Here is a 23,418-nt window from a genome sequence, read left to right on the forward strand (position 1 = left end):
TGAGATTTTCAATTCTATTGAAATAATCAGGCCTTAGAGAAGGAACAAAATTATGGAGCAATGAACCATGTTAGAAATTATTCTGTATGTTTCATGATATTATGTAAAAAGTTATTTGATTCTACTAGGTTTTTAATTTCAAGTCGTTAATTCAAAATTAAACTCATAATTGAAATTTCTTCCATATGATTTAATAACAAAAGCACAAAAAGCTTTCGTGCATTTAGAAAACTACAATGGGCAATAGCACAAATGGAAACATTTAAAAGTTTGGACTAAAGTAATTGTAAGAATCTTGACAAGCCACTCCTAACAAGACAACATTGATAATTGGAAGACCAGTCTTACTTTAATTTATTACCTCAAAATGTATTTAATGAACACATAGTATGTGTCAAGGACTCTCCTATATACTTGGAACATAACAATAAATAAAACAGAACAAAGATCTCGGCCTCCTACATCATGCAATGAACTGAAAAAGGTGAAAGTGATTACTAGAAGAAAGCAACATTTGGAAGGAGAGTTGAAAGATGCTAAATGCACAGCACATGCATGGCAAGAAATCTGCTGAACAAAACGAATTACCTAACACTCCCAGAATGACTCACTGCCTTGGGGAAATACATAATAGAACACAAAGAAGAGGAAAAAAATCAGTGAAAACTGCAATCATAACAACTACAAGATAAATGATACTGAAAAAGAGAAACTCAGTAAAAATATTGTAATAGAACCAATCCCATGCAGCACACAAATTAGATTTTCCAAGAAGCCAGAGAGGAAAAGCAAAATGTTGACAAGGAAAATGATGAGCCAAGATCAATTACCCATTTTAAACAACAGGCTTTCCTGTGATTCTCTAATTTTCAGAATAAATGTCTTTAAAAGACTTAAGTCATGCAAGTAAAATAAAATTTCACTGACTAGACAACCAACTACCTGAAAATGAATAAAGCTCAATATAGAATTCACAGTAAACTTGGTGCCCAAAGAAATTTTACAAGAAAATAATTCATAAATACTTTTCCTTAAGTGTCAATTTTAATGTACATATAGGACCTTAATTTTCATGTAGAATAACATATGCAGCTGTCCCCCAAATGCAGCTGTCTTCCAAAGCACAACAGTTGCTTTAAAAATTCAGCATAGGTTGTATATTGGAGTGTCTTCCTTCCCATTTATGATTCCATATACTATGGAGTTACAAATTCATATTTAACTTAATCTGATTATAAGACATAAAACTATGGTAAAAAGTATAGGTAAGTTATTTGCGAGCAACTCAGCTGAACTAGAGAAACGGCCGAGTTACCAGATACCAGAGTAGTCCACTAAAGCTATAAGGAACCAAAATAAAAGTAACAATGAAGCCTTTGATACGTTACTGTGAAGGTGTAAGCAAAAGGATAAAACTGGAGAAAGTGCTGATTCCTCCCTGTTTTATTTCCCCCCAGGGAACTCGACTCTAGTTGAGGGTCACATGGATCAGTATAGATACATGGGTCATCTTAATATTCAGGGAGGCTCAAACAAAAGGCTCCATCAGTTTTATGGACCCTGGGGTGGGATGAAAGGCTGGGGTTAGGGCTGGGATAGCAGAGGGACTGGGTACTGAGTCACAGTGGGGAAAAGTGTCCTCATGTTTTCCCCCTCCTATCTCCAAAAGTAGGCCTTGGCAGAGGTGCCTGAAGAAGACTTATGCCAACAGAATGAAGGACTCTGGGCCAGGAATGCAAATATGAATGCAAATATGCACAAGCTCATGACTGGCCAGAAGGGCCCCAGTCCTTGACTGCAACTCCCTTCAAAGCCTGGGGTACACGCAGTGCTGTGCACCAAGTCTGATGCGAAGAGGGCAGCTTTTCCACATGAGGACTGCCAGGTAAAGCCTTTGTAATTCCCTATGGTCAAGCTTGAAAAACAACATGTAGGTTTTTTAACCAGATTCCTTACTACTTTTAAAATCAACATGAATTATGAAAACCGAGAGTAAATGCCAACCACCATGTAATGTGCTCAAAAATAAATAAACATCTCAGGAAGTTGCTGTCTCTTAACAAATCAAAACTCTGTGATTAGAAGAACATGTCTCACATTATTGGAATGTAGCTTATAGATTTTTGAGGTGACCAGTGGGTCAATACTTCTCTTTACAGTTCACGAAAGAGAAATAAGCAAGAATCAACGCTTTATTACCTCACAGTCTACATATTTAGTTGACTATTTGAATTTTTATTGGATGACTACAGGTATCTCACATTTAATACGAAAAGAAAAGACAGATTTATTATTTTTCCTTGCCTGGCTGTGTCTTCTTTCATGTCTTCTCTTTAGGTGACCCAGTTTATTTGCTTGTGGTAGAAATCAAGTCCTTCTTGATATATCTTGCTAAACAATGTTTTATATTTAACTTATAAAAATTATTTTAAGATTTAGTTCTTTAAGTCTTTAATTTCTCTACATTCCACTCACTGTTCAGCACTATTTTTTCAGTTAACAACATCTGCCAAACTAATATCATCTCTCATCTAGACAACGAATAATAACTATGAACTAATGCACCCACATCTAAACCGGTATTTGCAAAGTGCAAATCTGACCATGTCATCTTCGACCTCCCAATGTGCTTAATTCCTGTCATTAGCATTCCATGGTTTTTAAAACAAAGGCCGAAGTCCCACAGAGCCTTACATGACACACCCACTGCCTAACTCTGCAGACTCCTCTTTATGTATATTTATTTTTTCTAGACAAACTGAGGTGTTTCCAGTGCTTCAGTCATTCTATGCTACTTGTTATCTCAGGATCTTGACCGTGCTGTTCCCTCTGACCTCTTTCCAACTCCTATTCGAACTCAAGTCAAAGACTCGACTGCGAGACAGTGGATTGTGGCTTTTTTTTTTTTTTTTTTTCAGGCTGGAGTACAGTGGCGAAATCTTGGCTCACTGCAACCTCCGCCTCCTGGGTTCAAGCGATTCTCTTGCCTCAGCATCCAGCGTAGCTGGGACTCTAAGCATGCACCACCAAGCTTGGCTATTTTTTTTTTTTTTTTTTTTGTATTCTTAGTAGAGATGTGGTTTCATCACGTTGGTCAGGCTGTTCTTGAACTCCTGACCTCAAATGATCCTCCGAACTTGGCCTCCCAATGTGCTGGGATTACAGGCGTGAGTGACTGTGGCTTTTAAAAATATATCTTTACCACACTTAGTGTCATATGCCAATTTTCTTTACATGATTAATGACTGTCACTCCTGAGGCTGTGTTCTAAGCTGCAACTATGGCCATTGTGCTATTCATCTGGCTGTTTTTCTCCAAGGAAAGTTATAAATAAATATTTTTTGAATGAATGAATGAAAGTCATATTTGTGGTATTGTTTTATTGACCTTTCATTTGTTTTCCTAGTGCTTACTCTTTTATGTACAGATTTAAATCTACCCAAATGACTTCTAATAATATATCACAGACGACTAGAGAAGATAAATGAGGTTCTGAGTAGACATCATTTAGGGAAGATACATGTGACATCAAAGTGGACTATCCTGCAGGAAAACTAGGAACATTTTCCTCCATTCCATGGTGTTCTATGTTGTGTTTGATAGAGAGAAAATTCGGGAAAATGTACATAATATGTTGCATATAAATGAGCTACTATCTGTTTTGCCATTTGTAAGCCTATGGCAATTTCAGGAACAACTAGAAATACAATTTTAGCATAAAAGTAATACTTTAAATACTTTTTTCACTGACTAGTGACTATGGTACAAAATAAAATCTTAAATATGTATGCATTTTGTTTATGTTACTTTATGTAATATCTTTGGATAAGTTTATTTTGTTGCTATAAATACATCTTTTCCCATTGGACCTGTAAGTCTCAGAGTCTTAGTATAGGTGAATCTCCATTAATGTATAAGATAACCTCTTGAAATTGCTGTGTAATTCATTTGGGAGTTAGGGAAGGTTTCTTTTATTTATTGGGCTAACTATTTAAAGCTAGTTCATGATTAATGCAATTAATCATCCTGATGATTTACTAGTTTTAATTATTGCATATTGAGTCTTCTGGTATTAATCATTGTATATTGAGTCTTCTTTATGTGAGGAACATACAGCAGATGAGTTTGTGTTTTCCTTGCTTTATTCGATTTATTTTCATATGGAAAATTATAATAAATCCATGCTATCTGTTACAAAAATACTTTTGGTGCTTTTATTTATTTTAAATTATATTTTTCCAAATTAGGGCATATATTCTTATTTTATGGAAAGAAAGTACAACACTATAGCTATTCTTTCTAACTGAAGAAACACTGAAAAATTATTATTTTTTTGGTGGGAAGACAGAGTTTCACTCTGTTGCACAGGCTGGAGTTCAGTGGCATGATCTCGGCTCACTGCAACCTCCACCTCCCAAGTTCAAGCAATTCTCCTGTCTCAGCCTCCCGGGTAGCTGGGATTATAGGCATGTGTCACCAGGCCCAGCTAATTTTTGTATTTTGAGTAGCGAGGGGGTTTTGCCATGTTGGCCAGGCTGGTCTCGAATGCCTGACCTCAGGTGATCCACCTGCCTCAGCCTCCCAAAGTGTTGGGATTACAGGTGTTAGCCACCGTGCCGGGCCTGAAAAATTCTTGGTCTCATCTTCCTGGAGTTGCCCACTTAGAATTAAAAATACTAACATTTTGTTCAACTATTTATCTAGCAAGTAATAATTACCAGTTAACATCACTGAAAATATTTGAACACAATGCTTTGTGAGTGCTTTACTCCGAAAACAAATCCAGAAAGCAATTGAAGAATCAGCAAACTTTAGATTGTTTGAATTTTCTCTTTTTGAATTAGACCTAAGAGATCTATTGAGTCATGGTATGAGGATGGAAAACTCTAGAAAGAACTGACATGACCATTTTGCTTAATAGGCTGTGGTTGTATTCGTTGTTTTCAAATAGCTGTAGTGGTCTTAACTTGTTTTTGTGTCTTTAAGATTACATAGGTCTACTGGACAAAATCATGAAAATCTGAATTTGAAATTAAATTTCTCTGTAATTTCATGAATAACACTTTAATGCTTACCACAATATAATTTCTAAATATATCTATTATGATGCAGACAGTACTTTCTATGTTTAAGAGAATATCAGGTTCCAAGGAGCCATTTAAATAAATCATATTGTCACTAAAGCCTTTATTTTATAATGTATTTTGTATTATTTTTGCTGGCTTATATTTTGCTTTAGAATATATGATTAACTCTTAAGTCATACATATTATCCAAACATGCACTTCTTATGGAACATTTCAATAGACAAAAATCATATAGTAGAACCGTTTTCTGTGGATTGTAAATAAATTCATTTCTAATACATACCCGCTTCTGCTATTTGGGACTAGCACATATTCCTGCCAAATAATATACATATATTTTTAATTGTCTCTTAGTGGCAGAAATAAACCATTAGTTTTTCCATGGCTTGTCTATTAGTAGGCAAAATTACAGAAATTTACACAAATATTCAGAAATAGTCTCCCTTTACAAACATAACCTTTCCTCAGTGAATTTAAGTATAAATATTACTGATATTCTACTAAGATAATTAACAGAACTATGTAGTTTTTAATAGAGAAAGACCTGATGTCTATCCTGTGGCAGTATATAACTTCACAAAAAGAAGTTTTAAAAAAATTTCTGAATTTTAATTATTGTATACTTAATAGTGAGCTTTTTATTTTCTTATTCTGATTCAAAGGAATACACATGACCACATGTGCATGCGTGTCTATTTTTATTTGGATGATCAATGATTTCTAAGAGTATTTTAGTAAACAAAACTAAAAATATTTTTTTAGCTTTTTGCAGCTACCATCAGAATAAAATTTAAAAGTTAGTGTCAATATCTTAAGAAATGATAGCTAAAAAGTCGTCTTATGGTACAGAAAAAGAATATTTTTACAAAGACATGAGGGTATTTCTGTGTAAAGACAGACTATTCTGTTCAGAGAAATTAGCAGTTAAGTTTGAACTCAAAAATTTGCAACATAAAAATATTAAATATGATGAACAAGGCAATACTGAAAAATCTCAGAACCTTGAAATACAAAACTATCCCTTAATGTTTGAAAAGTATATATTTAATATTATTATAAATTGTAATGAGGCTAGATATTCCATTTTCATTTGTTATTTTCACTACTATTTTACATAATCCTCTTAAATTCACCAGCTTTTTCTTTCCATCAAACCACAGAGGAAGTGGGGCAGGCATTACTCTACCTACCTTTAAGGTAAGGAAACAAACATTTAGAGAAGTCAGTCCTATAATATATATTAGTAACATACTAAGTGGTACAATTAAGATTTTATACCAAAGGTAGTAAATCAGATATGTTTCAAAATTTTAGTCACAAGCATACACATGGCCAACAGATTTACGAACCAATGCCCATTATCATTAATCATCAGAGAAATGTAAACAAAAACCACAATGAAATAGAGATATTATCTCACCTCAGTTACAATGGCTTTTATTCAAGAGACAGGCAATAACAAAGGCTGCAAAGATACAGAGAAAGTAGAATCTTCATACATTGTTGGTGGAAGTGTAAATTAGTAAAGCAGTATGGAGAACAGAATAAAAATTAAAAAATAGAACTAACATATGATTCAGCAGTTCCACTGCCATATATATATCCAATAGAAAGGAAAGGAGTATATTAGAGAGATACCTGCATTCCTGTGTATATTGCATCACTATCCATAATAGCCAATGTTTGGAATCAACCTAAGTGTCTATCAACAGATGAGTGGATAAATAAAATGTAATATATATACACAATGGAACATGATTCCATTATACTGAGCCATAAAGAATGAGATCCTGTTATCTGCAACAACAGTGATGGAATTAGAAATGATTATGTTAAGTGAAATAAGAGCACAGAAAGAGAAAGTTCACATGTTCTCATATGTAGGAGCTAAAAATTAAAAACAACTGAATGCATGGAGATAGAGAGTAGAATAGTGGTGATCAGAAGTTGGAAAGAGTAGTAGAGAGGAGGGAAAAAAGGTAGGAATGGTTAATGGGTGTAAAAATATAGTTAGCATAAATAAGGCCTAGTATACGTGCAACAGGGTGAATGCAGTCAACCATAACATATTGCATATTTTAAAATGATTAAAAGAGTGGAATTGGCATGTTCTTAACATGTTCTTAACACAAATAAATGATAAAGGCTTAAGATGATGGATTCCTCAATTACCCTGATGTGATTATTGCACACCTTAAGCCTGTATCAAACTTCTTATATTAAATATATACACCTACTATGTACATAAACATAAATATATACGCCTACTATGTACATAAACATCAAAAAATTAAATTTTTGTCACAGGAATCTTTTTTCAAATAAAATATTATACAGAAGCCCAAATCTGAAGCAGATTCAATGACAAATTTATCTTTGAAAACTACTGTAAGAAAAAATGGAGTATACATAATGGGTTTTTCTTCATATTTGTATTCCACATAATTACCCTTAGCAAAAAAAAATCATACAAACAAAAAAATTATACAAACAAACAAAAGCCACATGTACACATCCCATTTTTGAGCCCATAATAAGGCATGTGTAGGTACACAAGTGTAGAAATATAGTGCATTTTAATATGTATGAAGCCATCCTAAAAATGTACTTGAGAGCTCAGCTGTGGATTCTGCATTTTAATTAATACCCTATTAATACCTTATCAAATGAATTAATTGTTGCCATTCTCATTTCTAAACCAATGTTTAAAGGATAATAATAAATGAAAAAATAATAATATGCTAGAAACTTAAAACAGATATGAAGTATAATAATTTATGGAAAAACAACTCTAGGAAAGATAAAAAGCTAAGGCTACTAAACTTAATTGATCCTAAAATTTAGTTTTAAGTTTCATAATGTTAAAACAAAAAAGGAAAAGGAGTATGAATGTAGGTTTTCTTAAGTTAAAAAAATATAAATGGTTGAAAATAAATAACTTCTTTTTTTTTAGAATTTTTTTTTCTTTTTTGATTCTTTTTTTTTTTTTTTTGAAATGGAGTCTTGCTCTGTTACCCAAACTGCAGTTCAGTGGCATGATCTCGACTCACTACAACCTCCACCTCTACGGTTCAAGCATCTTTCATGCCTCAGCCTCCTGAATAGCTGGGATTACAGGTGCACACCACCATGCTTGGCTCATGTTTTTGTATTTTTAGTAGAGACAGGGTTTCACCATGTTGGCCAGGCTGGTCTCAAACTCCTGACCTCAAGTGATCCGATTGCCTTGGCCTCCCAAAGTCCTGGGGTTATAGGTGTGAGCCACCTTGTTCAGCCTAGAAATAGTTTTTTAAACTATGATTCATGGATTACACTTTAGTGAGACATCAAATGACATGAAGGGAAGTGACTGTTTTCCCTGCTTTTTTAAAAAACCAAAAATATTTCTTATATGATTATTTTATATTTTTTATAGAGACAAATCCCCACAAATTTAGATTGTTAAATTTTATCTTTATAATATTGTTACCTTGGAAAGACAGTGAAATTTGGTTGGGCATAGTGCTGCAGAGATATACAGTGAGCTGATTTCACACTACTTTGGCTCACTCATTGGCTCAAAAACCTCACAATAATTATTCATAAAAGAATAATTTGAAAAAACTCACCTAAACTAACATATTGCACCTAAATTCCTAAGGTACACTCCCACCTTCCTTTCCAATTAAGGACTCCTGGCTAAGAAATGTAAAAATGTGTAATAAGTTTTAAGCCATTCCTTTTAAAATTCTTTGCTTTAATATTCTCCATATATATCTCTGTCTATCTAGCTATCTATTCAAAAACCAACATATATATACATATATACATATATACACATATATACATATATACACATATATATACATATATACGTATATACATATATATACAACAATCTCCTTGTATATACGTATATATACACAAATATATATGTATATATACACATATATACATATATACGTGTATATATACACATATATATACGTATATACGTATATATACACATATATACATATATATGTGTATATATACACATATATACACGTATATACGTATATATACACATATATACACGTATATACGTATATATACACATATATACACGCATATATATACACATATATATGCATATATATATAAATATATATATCCCCTTACATATTTTTAACCTTGTATCCAAAATTTTTGTCATGAGTATAAGTGGTTACAACAACTTATGCTCCATAAAACCACTTATACTCTATAAAAAATATAAATGATGTAATTTCTGTTGTATTTAGTAAATTTTGATTAAATTTAAAAACAAAATTGCTACCTAATTTAAATTAAAAAAAAAACTAAAATGCCATAGCAACTTGATATATTTAAAAGATTAAAGCTGAAAATCAAATTTCTTAGAATCCCAAAGCAAAAATTAGACAGGCAATCTAGGGTAAATGTTGAAATGTGTGACAAGCACCAGCTGAAACACAAAGACAAGGAGATTGTTGCAACTATCTCACACTGGTAAGTCCCACTATCAGTTAATTAGTAAGGACAAACTGAAAATTTTATATATAGTTACAACATAATATACTCACCTTATATAGTAGTATGCTTATGATTTTTATTATAGGATATGAGTCAACTTATTCTCAAGTATTTTTTAATTCATATAATACATGCCCTAATAATCATATTTGCTTCATTTTAATTAAAGTCAGAAAATCTTACACTAAATCAGACTTTAGTTGTTGTTCCTGTCTTCTTATTTTAATCTTTCAAATTCTCATCCTTCAGTAAACACAATAATTATTTTCAGTCACTAGCATAGAGTTTAAGTTTGGCTTTCTGGCCTTATAAACTGGGAGATAGTTATTAATCAGTATGGTAAGGCATTCCTGAAATGAAATGACTTATAAATCTATTTATCAATCCTGACATCTATATTTGACATATAGTGTAGGAAATAAGTGCTTCTTATTTTCTTATGGTAATATTTTCTGATGGTAACTAAAGATCCCACTTAGATGAATATAGGCAAGATGGAAGGATGAAATGAGAGATTAAACTGGGTAATGCTGTGGTCTTTGGTTGACTTACTCTGCATTTGTGTAGGAAGGGTGGGTATGCTAGTAATTTTTAAAGAATTAATGTTCTTTCATGAATACCTTTCTTAAATCAAGAAATTACATAATGACTAACAGGACAAGAGTTCAGAAACTATGAGTGAAAAGACCGATCTATGATGCAGTCAATATTTATTACAAGCAGAACAGACTTTAAAATTGATATCTACAACATTGCCCTCAAGGCTTACACTACCACTTCAACTCATTCCCTCATGAACAACATAAGGCTGTTTTACGAGTGATCTCAGCCATTCTTCATTCTACTATAGATGTCCACTGCAGAGTAATATATTGCCACTCTAAAATGAGGCTTCTGGTGCTATTGAGTAAAACTAAAACAATATCAACTAGGTGACAAAAATTCTGAAATGATAACTCCTTAATAATGTCAAATTGCAGAATAATGGTATTAAAATCACATTGGTTGACAAAATGTGATATGAAACATGAATATTAGTAAGGCATGTGTTCAAAGTTGATTTTTTATTATTAAAAAATGTGTTTCATATCTTGACAAATCTGAATTAAAACCCTGGCTGTAGTATACCAATCTAACTTCACTTGGAAAATGAGGTATTCTTTATAGCTGTTTAAGTGTAAAATACAATTAGAAATTGTTGATAACATATCAGTTAAAGAATTTAACAACAATATTTTAAAATTTGAATGAACTGCTTGTCTTCTGCTTGAAGCTCTGTTTAAAAGCCACTTTTCTCAACTGTAATAATAAGCCATGTTTATTTGGCATTTTCAAATTAAAATGTGGTGTACTAATAAGTATGCCTAAGAAAGGTAGAAAAGTTTAAAAAGAACCAATGTCTTAAAACCATGAAAATGTTGCCCAAGTTATTCTATATTTAATATTGTTATTCTAAACACAATGTTACAAATGATGCCTTAAGGTAAAATATAAAATTCATTTTGTAAATTGTTTAGGAATATGTGATCACTATCCATATTTCAACTCCAGGTGAAATAACTATGTAATAATACAGAAAGTTCCTACAATAAGTAGGATGGAGAATTATTTCAACAGAATGGTTATCAACCTAAAAAATGAAAATAAACATATGTTAAAAATTGAATGGAAATACAAAATATGTGAATAGCATCTATATTTCTCTGCTTTAGTTATAATCATGTATTGACATAATTTTTCTTCAAATATGCATTAAAGAGAATAAACTGCCTTTAGACTAAAAAAAACAGTGTGAGATTGTAATGTTACATAACTTGCTATGCTTTGATACTATTTTAAAAATATTACTAAAACATTTTCAGGAGACATTTTGACATTTAGCTAACAAAGCATCCTCTTCAAACTTGATGGTAAATGCTAAGTAGATAGTTGCTTCCTATAGAAGTTGCAAATATAAAATAGCCATCATTTTAGTTGCCTTGCCATTTATGTTAGTCCATTCTCACACTGCTATAAAGAACTGCCTGAGACTGGGTAATTTATAAAGGAAAGAGGTTTAATTGACTCACAGTTCTGCATCGCTAGGGAGGCCTAAGGAAACTTACAATTATGGCAGAAGGGGAAGCAGGCACCTTCACAAGGTGGCAGGAGAGAGTGTGAGCAAGAGCAGGAAAAACTGCCTTATAAAACCACCAGAACTTGTGGTTTTATATTCACTTGCTATCAGAACAGCATAGAACTGTCCCATGATCCAATCACCTTCCACCAGGTCTCTTCCTAGACATGTGGGAATTATGAGGATTACAATTCAAGATGAGATTTGGGTGGGGACACAGCCAACCCATATCATTCTGTGCCTGATCCCTCCCAAATCTCATATTCTCACATTTCAAAATACAATCATGCTTTTCTAACAGTCCCCCCAAGTCTTAACGCAGTTCAATATTAACCCAAAAGTCCAAGTCCAAAGTACCATCTGAAACAAGGTAAGTCCCTTCTGCCTAGGAGCCTATAAATCAAAAGCAAGTTAGTTACTTCCAAGATATAATGGAGTACAGGAATTGGATAAATGCTCCCATTCCAAATGGGAGAAATTGGTCAAAACAAAGGGATTACAGATCCGTGCAAGTCTGAAATCCATCAGGGCAGTCATTAAATCTTAAAGCTCCAAAATTATCTTCTTTGACTCCATGTCTCATATCCAGGTCACCTTGATGCAGAGGGTGGGCTCCATGGTCTTGGGCAACTCTGTGCCTGTGGCTTTGCAGGGTACAGCCCCCCTCCTCGCTACCTTCGCTGGCTGGTGTTGAGTGTGTGTGGCTTTTCCAGGTGCAAAGTTCAAGCTGTCAGTGGATCTACCATTCTGGGGTTTGGAGGGCAGTGGCCCTCTTCTCACAGCTCCACTAGGCAGTGCCCCAGTGGGGACTCTGTGTGGGGCCTCCAAACCCACATTTCCTAGAGGAGGTTCTCCATGAGGTCTCAACTCCTGCAACAAACTTCTTCCTGGACATGCAGGCATTTTTGTACATCCTCTGAAATCTATGCAGAGGTTCCCAAACTTTAATTAATGTTTCCTGTGTACTAACAGGCCTAATGCCATGTGAAAGCTGCCAAGGCTTGGGGTTTGCACCCTCTGAAGGAATCGCTTGAGCTGTACTTTGACTCCTTTTAGCCATGGCTGGAGCTGAAGCAGCTGGGACACAGGGCACCAAGTCCTGAGGCTGCACAGAGCAGGGGGCCCTGGGGCTGGCCCATAAAACCATTTTCCCTTCTAAGCCTCTGGGCCTGTGATGAGAGGGTCTAACCCCAGTATCTCTGGCATGCCCTGGACATATTTTCCCCATTGTCTTCATGATTAACATTTGGCTTCTTGTCACTTACACAAATTTCTGCATCTTGCTTGAATTTCTTCCCAGAATTTTTTTTTCTTTTTTATCACCTCATCAGTCTGCAAAGTTTTCAAACTTTCATGCTCTACTTACCTTTAAACATAAGTTCCAATTTCACATCATCTCTCTCAAGTTCAAAGTTCCACAGATCTCTAGGCCAGGGGAAAATGCTGCTAGTCCCTTTACTAAAGCATATCAAGAGTGACCTTTGCTCCAGTTCCCCAGAAGTTCCTCATCACCATCTGATACCACCTCAGCCTGGGCTTTGTTATCTATGTTACGATCAGCATTTTGGTCAAAATCATTCAACGAGTCTCTAAAAAGTTCCAAACCTTCCCACATCTTGTCTTCTTTTGAGCCCCCCAAACAGTTCCAACCGCTGCCTGTTACCGACTTCTAATATCGCTTCTACATTTTTGGGTATCTCTATAGCAGTACCTCACTCTCCATGGTGCCAATTTCCTGTATTAGTTCGTTCTCACACTGCTATAAAGAAGTGTCCAAGACTGGGTAATTTATAAAGGAAAGTAGTTTAATTGACTTACAGTTCCGCATGGCTATAGAGGCCTCAGGAAACTTAACGATCATAGCAGAAGAGGAAACAGGCACCTTCTTCACAAGGCGGCAGGAGGGAGTGTGAGTAAGAGCAGGGAAAACTGCTTTATAAAACCACTAGATCTCACTCACTATCACAAGAACAGCATGGAGGAAACTGCCCCCATGTTTTAATCACCTCCCACCAGGTCTCTTCCTTGAAACTTTGGGATTCTGAGGATTACAATGAGTTTTGGGTGAGGACACAGCCAAACCGTATCACCATTGCTGCTACATGCCCAGTTATGACATGAACCACTGGAATTTATTTCCATTATTCAGAGCTTAAGAATTCTCCCAGTAGTAAGATACCTTTTCAAGAAGTTTAAGCTTCAGTCATGTTACTGTTATATTTTTTAATATAAAAACAACCATTAAATATTCCTAAAAATACTAACAATGAGTACAAATTATATGCATATACATAATTTGAGCTCCAAAATTATCTTATTATTGCCTTTATTTTAGAAGTGGTAACTATGGTGAATTGTCTATATATCTTTAGCTCTAATTGTCTTATCCAAATACTCTAGTAGCGGTTGTTGTTTCTTTTTTTCTTTTTTTTTTTTTGTTTGCATAATTGTTCAGCTGCTGATGACATTCTCTATTATAGTTGTCACTTCTTTTGGTAATGTCCTTCCATGATAGCTCATTTGTTTCATTTCAGTAAATTTTCTTATTCTTCTAAATGCTACATTTGATTTTTGAGTTACTCATTAAGATAATTTATGCTTGGAAATTTTTGTTATTAAGTTAGTGCTGCTCTGAATGTAGACACTACAAACAAGATACTGGATGTTCATAGCAGAACTATTCATAACAGCCAATAAGGGTAGACAACCCAAATGTCTATCAAGTGATGAAAGGATGTAAAAAATATGGGATATCCATAGAGTAAATTTTTTTCCTGAAATAAATAGGAATAAGGCAATAATACATGGTACAACATGGATAAACCGTGCAAACATTATGCCAAGTGAAATGTCATGTATTATATGATTGTATCATATAAAATGTCCAAAATAGGAAAATTTGTAGAAACAAAAGTAGATTTGTTGTTGTCTTGGGATGGGCAGATTTGAGGGGTCCGCTTGAGAGGGACTGTTAATGGTTACAGAATTTCTTTGTGATGAGATGAAAATGTTCTGAAATAGACTTTGGTGGTGGTTTCACTACTCTATGAGCATACCAAAATCCATTAAATTGTATACTTTAAATGAATGAATTATATGGTATGAATTGCATATCCATAAACCTGCTTAAAATGTTAGAGGACATTGCCATAAAATTACACTGAAAAGGTCAATGAAATCTCATAACTGCAAATAAGAGACATTTTCTTTACAAAGACTGGCTCAACATCAACAGCAGCACTCTTGCCCACCAAAACTCTATGCCATCCTACACCCTGCTACTCCTAGATTTGTGCATCGAATAAGAAACTGACATTAAAAATAATCCAAAATGCTTGGAGAAGTATTGGTTCCACATATTAAAATAGAAAATAAAGGTGTTTCTGGAATACTCTTTTATGTCTAATAATAAAATAATATAATAATAGCAACAACAAAACTATAGTGGTGATAGCTAATAATTATTAAAAGTTTAATACCAATTATTAAAAGTTTAATTATAGTGTTTAGTAAGAACTGTTTCAGTTGCTTCACAGGGATTAATTTCTTCAATTCTCATCATAACATTGTGAGGTTGGAACCATTATTTCCTTCATTTTACAGATAAGCATGGAGAGGTTAAATAACTTGTCTAAGATTACAGAGCTAGTAGGGATAGGATAGAAATTCTGTCTGTCTGCCTTTAGAGTTTGTGCTGTTAATCACTATGCTTTAATTGCAACATAGTCATAAAACAACTAAGAAGCTAGCTAAAGGTTTACCCATGGTTGAAGCTATGACCATTTTATCTGAAGCAAACAGCAACTACATCAACAATATAATAGGGATTTATCACAATAAGCTCAACCTTGATAATGACATAAGTATATAGTGATGATTAATGGAAACATAAAGATTAATATTAATTGTGATGAATAAAGTTAGCTACAAACAGTAATATAATATTTATATTTTTATGGTTCTAATTATTAGTAGTATGGTAGTTTATGGGTTTAGTATTTTATTATATTTTTCAGGTGTGTCTTCTTAGGAGTACTGGTATAAATCAGTTACTTTGCACAGATCATAAAAGAGTAATCAAAACTTGTGTTATTTAAAGCAGTCCTCCAAACATCAAGAACACAAATAATAGAAAGTAATTATTAGTATCAGTTGCTCATATAAAATAAGAAGATGGGAGGAGAGTCCACCATCTGGTTCATGTTGATGGACATTACACAATAATAAATTAGAAAGAAGGTGTAACAGCATATTTAAATGACAAATTAGACAAATAACCTAAAAGATGAGAGTTAAATATGCATATGTAATTTCTCATCTCATAGGAAATTAAACCTTTTCTAATTATAATAGCCCTGACTAATTATTATAAAATACTAATGAGAAACCTATACATTTTTAACAATGCTAATAGATCATCTATATATAATCATGATAGGATTATATGCTAGGTATCACATGCTATATAAATGTTACAATGCACCTAAATTCTGGAAAATTCTACTTTGTGTAAAATTAAAATCTTTATTTAAGTCAACTACCTGAGGTTTGTATTTCATATCAAGTAAATTTTTTAAATGTTAGAGGCCTCTGCCTAAGATTTGAGTCAATGTGGACCATGTCACAATGTCCAGGTTTCAAAGAAGAATCCAAGTTAGTGATAAAAATAATAACATACAGCAAATTTACCTAAGCCTTAGAGGCTATGAATGTTACAAGTCATGATATAATGAATAACAAAAAAGTTAATATTTTAAAAACATTAGTATTGATAATTTTAATTCAATAGCATTAATAATATTTAAATATACAAATAATCTGTTTTATGATGTCTGAAAAGTCCATTTGCATTGCCATTCCTACTATTCAAGTATATCAAATTTATTTATCAATTTATATTCAATGGCTAAGAGTTCAAGAAAGGCAGCTGTCAATTGTTTAATTAGACATAGTTTTGGGGCATTGAACAAATACAAATAAAAATTGTTCTTTAGTAACTAAAGTATCTCTGACATCAATGTCGCAATAGTGTAAGTAGCTGTGACACTATGAGGATGTCAAAACATAATAGATTATGAAGATGCAGAATAATATATATGAAGTTGGAAACATTCAGAGTAAATAGATGAGTTATATTCCATCTACTTTTTATATTATTTATTTATATATTTCATCCGAAATTATTCTAGAAGTATTTTTTACTGATCTAAATTCTATTTTCACATAATTATGTGTATGTGCTTATTGCAGGGAGGTAGGATGAAGTTAGATACACAATTTTAGCTGTAATGTGGTTGTCTCTTAGTACCAGTTTGGTTGCTATTTACAAGTATAAGCACAGACTTCATAACATAAATATAGAGTTTAGGAAGACTACAGTATTATTGGCATTTAAGTCACACATAAATACTGTGCAAGTAAAGATTACAATGGTCATGTGGCTGTTATGTAGTCTGAGATGCATATTCAGTTGCCTATTGATATTGAAAGACTCAATAGAGAATGTATAACATCACTATAGAAAATTATAGTTGTTGAAAAACAGCAAAGGTTGTGAGCCTCATTGTTGGCAATGTGTAGTGCATAATGATAAGTTATCTGCCTTTTAAAATTGGAATGAGAAGAATTTTTTATGTAAAGAGAAAATAATAAGGAATTTTTCAATGAATGAAATTCATAATTTTTTTTTGAATGGCAGGTTCTAACAATACAGAACAAAGTGTTAAACTATCATTTCAGGCTAGGAATTAAAGTGGTTAATAACATTAATACATTGCCTTTGGGATTTTTAGAGGTGTTCCAAGAAAAAAATATTTTATATAGAGTCATTAGCATCTAAATGAAAGCAATTATTGTCAGATGACTTAAAATCCAGTCCTGATTTTACCACTTATATGTGTATCTACCTAGGCCAAGTCATTTAATTTTTATAGGTTATGCTTCTTACATTAAACAAAACATGAGATACTTGGACTAGATTACTTTTAACCTTGACTTATTCAACTCCAATATCTTATTGTTGTAAATATGATATTCAGATGACAGTTGGGCAACGTGTCCAAAGTAAAGCTCTCATTTTAGCTCTAAAACTTGCTTTTCTTACCAAATTCTTTTCTTGTGTGTGTGTGTGTGTGTGTGTGTATAGCACTAACATCCTACATCTCCTCTTGGCTCAAGGCTAGAAGGAACAGATTTTCACTTACATGCATTGATTCTATATTATCTGTTTAATAAGGTTACTTTTCTTTGTTTTCATTAATGGAAATGTCTACAATACTTGGTGTACGACTTGCCTATGAAAATTGAGTGTGAAGACAGGGTTACCTGCAGCAAGTTGAAGGGTTTTTCTGGTTAATTTTTAATTTTTTAATTTTTTACAAAGTAAGATGTAAATTTTGTGCCGAGGGTAAGAAAGGAGGTAAACATTTGAAGAAAAAGCAGGTGGTTTAAATATCTCCTTTGAGGACTAGATGAGAAGTTTGCCTAGTCTCAGTTTCCCATTGATGCTATACCCAATTACCTTGAACTTAGTAGCCCAAAGACTATACACTTATTATACTGTGGTTCTGGAAGTCAGAAGTTCAAAATGTATCTCACTAGGCTAAAATCAAGATATTGACAGAGGTACCTTCCTTTTGGAGTCTCTAGGGGAGAATAAATAGATTTGCCTTCCAAGAATCAAGAAGCTTGCCTCTTTCACGGATTTGTGGTTTCCTTTCTGTGGTCACATTAATCTGATGGATGCTTCCATCACCACATTTCATTCCGACTCTCCTACTCTCCTCATTCTTTATGAGGACCCTTGTGTTAACAGATAGATCGTGCCTGCCCAGAGGCTATAGGATAATCTCCCCATCTCAAAATCTCCAATTTAATCACATCTACAAAGTGAGCGGAGATCACGCCACTGCACTCCTGCCTGGGCAACAGAGCGAGACTCTGTCTCAAAATAAATAAATAAAAAACAAATAAATAAATAAATAAATTTTATTCTTCTCATGCTTTTATAAATGTTATTTTTTTCTTTATTTTCTCTGTGGATAGTTCATTGTTACTGTACAGAAATAAAACTAAATTTTTATGTTGATTATGTATCCTGAAACTTTACTGACTTTTCTTTTAGTTCTAATAGTTTTTTATTGTAGTATTCAGGGTTCTTTACATATAATATCAATCCTCCTGGAAAGAGAGATAATTAATTTCTTCTTTTCCAATTTGAATGCCTTTTATTTATTTTTCTTGATTAATTGCTCTGGCTATTAGAATCCTAATTCTATGATGAATAGAAATGATGAGAGTGGACTCCCTTAATTTCTTTTCAATCTTAATGATTTCAGATATTCACCATTAATGTGACACCAACTGTGTGTTTTTCATATATGGCTTTTATTATATCGAGATAAATTTATTTTATAACTACTTTGTTGAGAATTTTTATTGTAAGACAGTGCTGAATTTTATCAAATGCTTTTTCTGCATCTATTGTGATAATCATAGAATTTTTATCCTTCATTCTGTTCATGTGGTATATTAACTAATTTGTGTATGTTGAATCTTCCTTACAATTCCGGGATAAATCATAGATGATCTTACTGTATGATCCTTTTAATATGCTTTTGAATTAGGTTTGCTAGTATTTGTTCAGAATTTTTGGATGTATATGCATAAGAGATATTGTCTTGTAATTTTATTTTCTCATAGTGTCCTAGTCTGGCTTTGGAATCAGAGTAATTCTGGCTTCATAAAATGAGTTTGAAAGTGTTCCTTCATCTTCAATTATTAAAGAGTTTGAGAAATATTGGTATTAATTATTTAATTTTTTGGTAGAATTCACCAGAAAAGCCATCTGATTTTGGGGTTTTCTTTGATGGGAGAGTTTTTATTACTGATTCATTTTCTTATTCTATATTGTACTGTTAAAATTTTCTGTTTCTTCAAGATTCAGTATCGTTAGGTTGTGTGTTTCTAAAAATTTATCCATTTATTCTAGGTTATCCAGTCTATTGGCATATAATTATTAATTTTATTTCATAATTTTTGTATTTCTGTGGTATTAGTCACAAAGTCTCCTCTTTAATTTCTGATTTTATTTATTTGAGTCTACTCTCTTATTCTTACTTTGGGTAAGTATTTGTCAATTTTGTATATCTTTTCAAAACCATCTCTTGCTTTTTTATTTTTTCCATTGTTGCTACATTCTGTCTTTTAAAAAAATTTCTGCTGCAATTTTTATTATTTCTCTCTTGCTAACCTTGGTCTCACCTGGTTCTTCTTTTTCTTGTTCCTTGGAGCTAACCTTAAGTTGTTTATTTAAGATCTGTCTTTCCTTTTTAATGTATGCTTTTAAAATAACTTATGGGTTAATTATCACTATAAACTTCTCTCTTAGTATTGCTTTTGCTGCATTTCATATGTTTTGGTAAAATTCCAGTGGCCTTTTTTTCAGAAAGAGAAAAAAATCCTAAAATTCATATGGAACCACAAAAGACCCTGAATAGCCAAATCAATTTTGAGAAAGAAGAAAAAAAAGCTAGAGGCATCAGGCTTTATGATTTCAAAATATATATTACAATGCTACAATAAATAAAACTTTATAGTACTAGCATTGAAAAAGGTATATAAACCAATGGAACAGAATAGAGAGCCCATGTCATATACGTTCACCCATATATGATGAACTGATCTTTGACATAGGTGCCAAGAATACACAATGGAGAAATAATTGCTTCTAAAACAAATAGTTTTGGGAAAACTAGATACCCACATGTTTAAGAATGACATTAGAGGCCAGGCACGGTGGCTCATACCTGTAATCCCAGCACTTTGGGGGGCCGAGGCGGGCAGATCACGAGCTCAGGAGATCAAGACCACGGTGAAACTCCGTCTCTACTAAAGATAAACAAACAAACAAACTTCGCCGGGCGCGGTGGCGGGCGCCTGTAGTCCCAGCTACTCTAGAGGCTGAGGCGGGAGAATGGCGTGAATCCGGGAGGCGGAGCTTGCAGTGAGCCGAGATCGCGCCTCTGCACTCCAGCCTGGGCGACAGCGCGAGATTTCGTCAAAAAAAAAAAAAAAGAAGAATGACATTAGAACATTATCTTACACATGAACAAAAATCAACTCAAAATTAATTGTAGATTTGTACCTAAGACCTACAACTGAAATTCCTACAGGAAAATATAGGAGAAAAAATTTTATTACATTGGTCCAGGTAAAGCTTTCTTGGATCTGACTCTGAAACCGTCAGCAAAAAAGCAAAAATAGGCGAGCAGAACTAAATCATAGTAAAAATCATACGCATGCAAAGGAAACAACAGAATTAAATGGCAGTCTATGTACTGGGTGAAAATGGTTGCAAATCACGTATATGAGAACAGGTTAATATCCAAATATATATGGAAGTTTTGCAATTCAAAAAAAATCATAATTAAAACATTGATAAAGGACTTGAATAGACATTTCTCAAAAAAAGAGAGACAGATTTACAACAAGTATATGAAGTTATTCAATATATCTTGATGAAGATGTGAATAAAAAGGAATGCTTATGCAATGTTGGTGGGAACGTAAATTAGTTCAACTCCTATAGAGAACAGTATGGAGATTTCCTAAAGAACTAAAAATAGAACTACCATTCATCCCAGCAATCCCACTACTGGGTATCTACCCAAAGGAAAATAAATTATTTACTAAAAATACACTTGCACCCATATGTTTATTGCAGCATTATTTACAAAGTCATTTTTGCACTATTGCAAAGTTATAGACTCAAGTGTCCATCAATGGTTGATTAAAGAAAATGAGGCATATATACATAATGGAATATTATGCAGCCATAAAAAAATAAAATCATGCCCTTCCCAGCAGCATGGAGGCCATTATCCTAAGAGAAATAACTCAGAAACAAAATCAAATGTTGCATGTTTTCACTTACAAGCAAAAGCTAAACAATGAGTACACATGCAACAAACCTGCATATATACCCCCGTATCTAAAATAAAATAAAATTTTAAAATCACTACATCTATTTTTTTTTTTTTTTTTTTTTTGAGGCAGAGTCTCGCTGTCGCCCAGGCTGGAGTGCAGTGGCGCAATCTCGGCTCACTGCAGGCTCTGCCCCCCGGGGTTCACGCCATCTCCTGCCTCAGCCTCCCGAGTAGCTGGGACTACAGGCGCCCGCCATCTCGCCCGGCTAATTTTTTGTATTTTTAGTAGAGACGGGGTTTCACTGTGTTAGCCAGGATGGTCTCGATCTCCTGACCTCGTGATCCACCCGCCTCGGCCTCCCAAAGTGCTGGCATTACAGGCGTGAGCCACCGCGCCCGGCCCACTACATCTATTTTTTAAAAAATATGAAATCTCTCTAATTTTAAGGAAAATTAAAATCAAAATCACAATGAGATATCATCACGCTTCTGTTAAGATGGCTATTATATATATGTATATATACACACATGTATGTAATATATGTGTGTGTCTGTGTGTTGGCAAGAATGGAGAAAAATGGAAAAACTTCTACGCTGTTGCTGGGAATGTAAAGTACTACAACTAGTCTTGAAAATAGTATGGAAGTTTCTAAAAAAAATTAAAAATAGAGCTACCATATGATCAAGTAATCCCACTTCTGGGTGTATAGCCAAAATAATTAAAATCAGGATCTTGGAAAGACATCTGAACTGCCATATTCTTTGCAGCATTATTCATAAATAGCCTTGGTATGAAAAAAACAACCCAACTGTCTATCAATGGACGAATGGGTAAAGAAAATATGGCATATATATATAAAATGAATTTTTTGTCCGCTTAGGATTATCATATTATATATAAGAATTTGTATATATGCATTTTCATATTTTTAATAATTATTTCATTATCAATAATAGCTCAGGTATGAAAAAAAAACCAACTGTCAATCAATGCTTGAATAGATAAAGAAAATGTAGTGCATATATATAATGGATTTTTTTGCACTCTTAGAAATATATATATATTTAAGCACTTAAAGCATTTTACTATAAGCATTAGAGATTTGTCACCACATACATTCACTAAAATTACATTATTATCAACATGCAGCTCAATAACACTCCAAGAAACACCTTTTATATATGTGTCTTTAAAAACCTTCACTTCGTGCATTACAGAGGAATCACCACATTCATTTTATACAATAAAATGTTATTCAGCTTTTAAAATAAGGTCATCTTGCCATATGAGACAATATGGATGAATATGAAACACATTATGCTAAGTAAAATATGTCAGACATAGTAGGAGAAATACTACATATTCCTACTTACATGAGGAATCTAAATTAGTCAAACTCATAGAAACAGAGACTAGAATGGTGTTGCCAGGGGATGGGGCTAGGGGAAAATGGGAGTTGAGTTGCTGTTGAACAGGCATAAAGTTTCTGTTATACAAGATGAATAAGTTCTAGAGATCTGCTATACAACATTGTGCCTGTAATTAACAATACTCTGTACTTAAAAGATTGTTAAGAAGTTAGATTTATTTTATGCATTCTTACCATGATAAAAAAAAAAAGTCAATTACTCTCTTCATTTCTCCCACCAAATGAATCAAGCTTTTCAGCAGAGCATGAGGGTAGTAAAAGTTGAATTAGAGACTTGTGGAGAGAGAAGATTCAAAACCTCTATCTGGGAGAGTGGGAAAGCTATACACACACACGCACACATACACT

This window comes from Symphalangus syndactylus, chromosome 16 (genome assembly GCF_028878055.3).
Source record: "Symphalangus syndactylus isolate Jambi chromosome 16, NHGRI_mSymSyn1-v2.1_pri, whole genome shotgun sequence".
In the NCBI taxonomy this organism is placed as follows: domain Eukaryota; kingdom Metazoa; phylum Chordata; class Mammalia; order Primates; family Hylobatidae; genus Symphalangus; species Symphalangus syndactylus.